Here is a 7,192-nt window from a genome sequence, read left to right on the forward strand (position 1 = left end):
GTCAACTTAGAACATGGCACCATTTGGTTCCAACTGCGCTGAACTACTGAATGAACCTTAATGTTTTCAACATTTTTTTAAATCATTTAACCACATACAACAACACATCCAGGTAACATGCCCTATCAAAATAAATATAAAAATAGTTAAGCTATCAAATTTACAATTTTTAATGATTTATTTAATTAATTTAAAGCCTGATTTATGCAGCTGCAGCTCTGTAACTCTGTCATACAATGACACGCGTGACAGTTTTAAAGATCTCCATCTAGGGATTATTCTTTGTTCTGGACTAATTTGACCCTCAACAAGCTTTTCTTTCTACAATCATCACCTCCAAATCAAAGGTAAGCTGTACATTTTCCTCTTTTATCGACTTCATGCTGTAAAGTTGTGGACTTTCTGATACATTTGTACTCGCACTGTAAAAACTGTTATATACGATGGCAGATGCAGGATTGAAAAGCAGAAATGTGTAAAATCACAGCTGTTGTGTCTGATTTAACAGGTGCACATCAGGCTTCAGGTCCTAGTCTGAATACGGTTTGAAAAACTAACAGTCAGACATTTTAATCAGGGAAATGACTCCGGTTCCACTTTCCACAAATCGGCGAGTGTCAGAGCTGAACTTCAGTTTGTAACTCTGCACGTGCAGACTGCTCTGGGTTTTTTAATTGAAATACATTGCGATCGGACGGGACATTAGGTGCCGAACATCTACGGGGAATCCTGTATCGGGACGTGAGCTTCATTTAATAAGGTCAAAATTTCCTCTGAAATTTTTTCTGCCAAATGTATTGATCCATTATCAAAATGTATAAGCAGCAACATGTTTGCTGCTGTCACCTGCGCAGCCTGCAGCAGCCTGACGTGTGCGTCGGGCTGCGAGTCTGAGCATGGTGTGAAAAAAATAAACAGTCGGATTTTAATCATGGCAAATGACTCCAGTCCCACATTCGAAGGGTTTAATAGAAATACATTGCGACTCGGACGTAACATTTTATCCAATGTGACCGAAAAATACGTTGGTACAAAATCTGTTATATACGGTGTTGTTACATGGAAAACAAATACAAAACGTTGTGACTTTTTTGTCCAGTGACTGCGAATATCTGTTATACGATGACAGTTTCGGTGAGTTTTACTGTACATGGGACTGAACAATAAATTTACCTCTCAAGCTTTGACGATACCACACAGCTGACTTTATTTCCGAAATTTTTCTTCTGTTCGGATCTGAAGGGAATCTGTACATCATGAAGCCCTTGTTGTGTCTATTTGTGTGTAAAACAGCTAGATTGACATGCATATAGACTAACAGCCCATGCTATTTTGAACCCAAGATGGCACCATGAGTCACGTGACCCATTTTTTTTCGACTCATCATGTCACCACTCTCTCTAATCAAGGCACTCTAGTTGACGTTGACCCGCCTCCAAGACGGTCATTGGCTGTGCTCCGCCTGATGGACATGTGAGATGTTTCTGTCTATGTGGGGATGGATGGAAGGACAACAGTGTTCTCATTTTGAAGACTGTGATGTTTGGACAGAAAGTTTGAGGACAACTGACATCTTCTTGGTGTAACTGCTGAAGATGGCCTGTTAACGTTTTGGTGGGAAAAAGTATCAGACAGAAAATGAATGCAATGTTGTGTGAAGAAATCATCTTCACTGACACATTTCATTTCTCAGCTCTGTTCCTAATGAACACTGAGATGGAAACTGAACAGCTGCTCACTTCTGCTAACAGCTGTTAAACACAACGTACTTGTTATAAGTTTCACATTTAAATGTTTTTTTGTTGTCTGTTTGCTAAATGCACCTCACAGGAAGGTGACAGTTGCTGGTCAGCAAACTTTATTTTTATCTACTGCCCCTGCATGACAAAAACTGTGAAAGGTTCAAAATAAGAACATGATGCAGAGAAACAAGCCTGATTTAAAAAATGTTGATGTGATAGAACATAATTTACTCAGATTTAAAGTTTCTTTGAGCAAGTCAGTGACATGCAGACTTCACGTCAAGTTAAATGTTCTTCTATATCACTGACATAGAAAAACGGTTCTGGATGGCAACCACCCACACAGATATCTGGTCCATGCCCACCGCTCTAAAATAACCATTTAGCAGATGAAATGTGGGAGTGTCGACCTTGCTCCAGCTGATTGTGGTCTCATGACCACCAGAAACACATCACGTGGACAAAATGTGGTAGCTGATGTTCCTTCACCAATGTCGTGATCCTCCTCCTCTGAGTCTCACTGCGTAACCGTTCATTTGACACAAATTGTCATTCCAGTGGACCTCAAGGATCCTCCAAGAGACCTGGTACAAAAACACCCCAGTCGTCACCTTAGGTCACGACTTACTTAAAGGACTAGGTGTTACAATCCCTGATAGTCATCACTTGTTTTGATGACAAACACAGCCTCTTTATGTGGTGGCTTTCAAATGACCATGCGTTATAAACTAACCGCAACACCACATCAGTTGTGTACCCAGCTGATCAGCCCAGGTTGTGTGTCGCAAAGTGAGGAAGGAAAAGGTCATTTGCAGCCCATACAGAGTCCCTCCACTTCATCCCAAGCCAGTCGGTGCGTCTTCCGTGGCAGTTGCCAGTCTTTAAATGACCTTCCGCTGGGCTGGCCCTCTAATGCCCACCTCCTTCAGGAGCCTTGTGGTTGGACTTTGCCAAAACAAATCTACTGCAGCTCACCTCCACCAGACCCATTTTCATGCTCGGAGTTGAGAGGGTTGTTTTGCAGTTTTCACCTCCCTGGATGAAGGATGTTTACGTGTGGGAAAGTAGACTGAGTATTTGGGGGGATGGCATTTGATTGATTGAGGTTCTCTTGTCTTCCAGTGCTGAGGCCAAACACCTCAGTACCTGATTGTGATGCCGTGTAATCCACCTGCGTCAGGCTGGTCTTGCAACCCATCAGGATGTGTCTGAAAGCTTAACCTGCTTGTGTCCATATTCACAGATGCTCCATTTGAATTTGCCTTGTTCTACGGATTCCCACTTAATCCATCTGCCTTGCTGGGCTTTGGAGACTGCCCTAGCTCATCTGACAGCTTTCTTCTGGCGGCGCATTTCCTCCACTACCAGCTGCCAGCGTTCAGTTGCCGTGGCCTTCACCCACATGGACATTGTTGTTCCCAAGCCCAGTCCCTCTCTTCCGTGTTGTATACAGTCCACAATGTCTTGATGCTTGAAGGTGGCCTTTGCTTCTGTAACCACTGAGGCTGGGTCCCACTTCTGCCCCGTTTTCAGGGTAAACCCGTTGCAACATTTCCAGTCTTGCTTTGGTGTATTTGAACTCCTCCACAAGGCTTGATGTTAGCAAGGAAAAAGCTCCATTCCTGTAGAGCCCAGTGCTACAAAGGCACCTTGGAAGGCCCAGCCACTTCCTCAGTTGTACACTCACCAGTCTCTCCACCACTTGACATTTAAAATGACCTCGTAGATTTTAACTGGCCACATGAGGTGGGGCAGCAAGCCAAACAGGAAATGCCACACCTTCAAAATCCCTGGGAGAGCAGTACTGTTGATTTTCCTGAGGCCACTGAATGTATTCTGCCTGAGGTGCTCCAACTGTTCGGAGTCCTTGTGGTCTGTAATGTACTACCGTCCAAGGGTTTTGATGGGCTTTTCCTGGACTGTTGGTATGGGTTTGTTGTTTATGAAGAATTGGTCATTGGTGAGCTGGCCTTTGACGATAGAGCTACAGCAGGAGTTAGAATCTCACAACCTTACAGTAAAACAGGAAACACCAGGACACTAAAGATGTCTTTGCCCAGCAACCTCATGACTCCATAAGATCTTCCCAGATGTCTCTGGATTTCAAAGGCAGAGGACCCAGAGACATGAAATGTCCCTGGTCAGACAAGTGAATATCTCTGGAAGTTAAACACTTTTAGTCAAACATGTAATTCCAGACAAAATAATTCACAAAAGGATAGAACCCAAATTAAGTTTAGACAACTGACACTGTTTGGAATTATGTTAGAAAGGATGATGTTGATCAGAAACAAGTGCTTTGTTGAGAGTGCCTTGCAGAGTAAAAGTGTTTTTTTCAGCTTTTATATAATTATTTTTATTGATATGCAGACACATCTCCTTCAAAAAACACTATTACCCATAATCAGTAAGCAGCATTCTAATGCTTGAGCTGATGATAGTGACATTAATTCTATTAATTATCTCCTATATATGCTACTAATAGATGACTAGATCTATTTACCCTTTTTTCCAGCCTATATGTCCCACCAAAGTGTTAGTTACAAGTGTCGAAAAATACGTTGTGCAGAGGAAAAAACATTCATGACACTGGTCTACAAGTCACATATATTTTTGGAATATGGGACTACTGCTTCATGCACATTACTTATTTACAACACAAACACCACATTAACGGGTAGACACTAACAGGCTATTTAATGTTATTGTTTGAGGCAGATAGAACTAAAGCAAATGCTTCCTAAACAGCAGGTGATTTCACTGATTAACTGATTCCATCTGCTCAAAGTGATGTTAATCAGTGAAATTACCTGGTAGTGTGAGTGGTTGGAAAAAAACCTGCACCCTCTTGACCCTTTCTGGAATCAGTTTGACACCTATGGGTTAGATGAAGAATTACAGAAACACTAATATCCTCCAGACTACCAGGACGGTAGTCAGGAGGATATAGAGCACTTTAACAAAATGTACAGAAGGAGCACTTTAAAGCCTCCCTCACACATAGCAAGAATGTGCATGAACCATTCCGACACGGCAAATATTGCCATAATCCGACAGTCGGGAGGAAAAGAGGAGTGGTCAGCCGTGGTCCGAACACTTCCGGACTGCCCCGTGCACACCTGCAGAATGCACCCCAAACATATTTCAGACAGCAGTCAGATGACACAGACTGCCGTCAGACGGAACCAACTTTGGAGCTGCCACTCACCCACTCACTCACCCATGCAATCAAATCTCCACTTGTCCTCACATTCCCAGCGCTAAACTGACCTCTCGTCAGTGTGGGTCTCATGTGCCGGAGTGTGCGCGTGTACGTGCATAGAAATGTTCACTCAGCTGCATGTATATGTGTTCATAAATGCTGTACCAGCCACTCCGCGTGCACACGTGGGGCGCACGCAAGCACAGGATCAGTCCATCCAGAGAGCACACAAACAGTTTGACAGCTGTCAGTGATCACCTGCTGTTGTACAGTCTAGTAAAAAATCCCTTTAGGTGTTTGATCAGTATATACTTGCATTACTAGATTTTATTTGTCCGGCTGGACTCCATAACCGCTGCTGAACTGTGCTGGCAGTGCGCCAATTTCCCACGTGCGCAACTTTCCGATACAGCCAGTGGACTTTCTCTTTTTTTAAACTCTTTATTTGTTGTCATTTCACTTGATACACATCTTAACACAACTGTAGTTGGATTATCGTTGGGACAGTGCTTCACATGGGATTTATTTATATCAGAGGTGGATTATGCATTTGTCATCTGATCAACGTTGCCAGCACACAGCGCAGCCGGCTGAAAGGGAATTGACCAGCTGTCTGTGCTGCGCTTTGGAACACGAGGTACCAGAGGTGAGTCACGTGTTTATTTATGTCGTCATGTGATGGGCAAACATTTCCACATCATACCTGCTACAGATTTAGGAGGTGTACATATAATATATGTTTGTTACAGCAGTGACATCCCTTTCAGCTGTGTTGCAGTGTTGCACCGAGCCTCTGAGGTGCGCACAGTGCCACATACATGTTTTACATAACCAACATTTCCTTCGCCCTCCCTGGCTGGGGTCCAGTGGAGGTGGACAAACGTGGCACAACACGCAGGCAGGCTTTGCTGTGACCGATCTATCTCAGAGCTCAATCAACCTGCGATCAGATCGTTTCAGATGCTGTTTTGATGCCATCAGAATATGTAAATTGCGGTCAACACCATGACTATTGCATTCCCTCTCTTTATTCATTATTTGATCTTTCAGTTTGAGAACATGGTTTATTCATTTTCTCATTCTCCAAGACCTAGCACAACCATCTCATTCAGATCTTATTATTATTTACAGCTGTTGTCTTCCAGCTTAATGATGTTTTACCACCACCTCCTGCTCTGTAACCTGAATCACAGTACCTTGATCAGTATACAGAAGCAGCTTGTGACACATATAGATGGAGCCATCTTTTGGTCATAGATGAGAGTGCAATTTTTTTCATATAAAGGCACTTGAAAATATAAGTCACGCAGCCAGCAAAACAAGTAAAAAGAACAAACCAAAACTGTAACTTGTAGTCTGGAAAATAATGTATTCTAATAAATTAATCTGTTAAAGGGTCTGATCAGTAATTTAAGTGTTTAGATGCTTTTAATCAGTAGCATCAGCAGTAACTGTAGCTGTAATACCATAATATGTACATTGTACAACATTTGTCTCTAAAATGTTGTAAATTTAACATATAAATTAGTATATAATGTGGACATCAAAATACAAATCCGTTCAGCCTTTTTCAAATTACAAAACCAGGCACATGCAAGAAAAACTGGAATGATGTAACAGCACGATCATTACTGTGAAAGCACTTTTTATTCTTCCCATTGCTTTTCATGGACTAGACAGTTATTGTGTGTACTGTGGTCAGATATTAGGGGCAGCAGAAATGGATTGCTTACACTTTTCAGCAGATTGTCCTTTACATGCTGTCTGATGCTTTATTATATATGAATTAATAGAAAATGAAAGAACAGAGAAGTTCATTATGAATTAACTTTATTGCCTCCTGCTGGTTGCTGTCTGTCTCTGTGTCCTAAGTCTGTTAATTGAGTAGATTGAGTTAATTGAGCCTGTGTTGTGTTTACAGCTTGTCTGTCCATCATCACTTGGTGGCCTGAGAATGTTGATTAGAGGCTGCATCTGAATCTCGCAGATCAATCTGAATCTCTGAGGACAGACAAGTGCAGATTAACAGCACACGCGCGTGTTTCTGCTACAGCTAACGTGCACGTTGGTGTTGATCAGGTTTCCCTGGATCTTTGGTGTCAGGATAAACTCTGATGTGTGGGTAAAGGTGGTAGCGCCGTCACGTCATCATCAGTGAAAGCACACACAGATTCTTTTGCATTGTTTCAGCCATATTAGTAAGAGGATGTGCACAGTTTTCAGGGTTAAGAAGACAAGTTTAAAACTG

This window comes from Thalassophryne amazonica, chromosome 17 (assembly GCF_902500255.1).
Source record: "Thalassophryne amazonica chromosome 17, fThaAma1.1, whole genome shotgun sequence".
Classification (NCBI taxonomy): Eukaryota; Metazoa; Chordata; class Actinopteri; order Batrachoidiformes; family Batrachoididae; genus Thalassophryne; species Thalassophryne amazonica.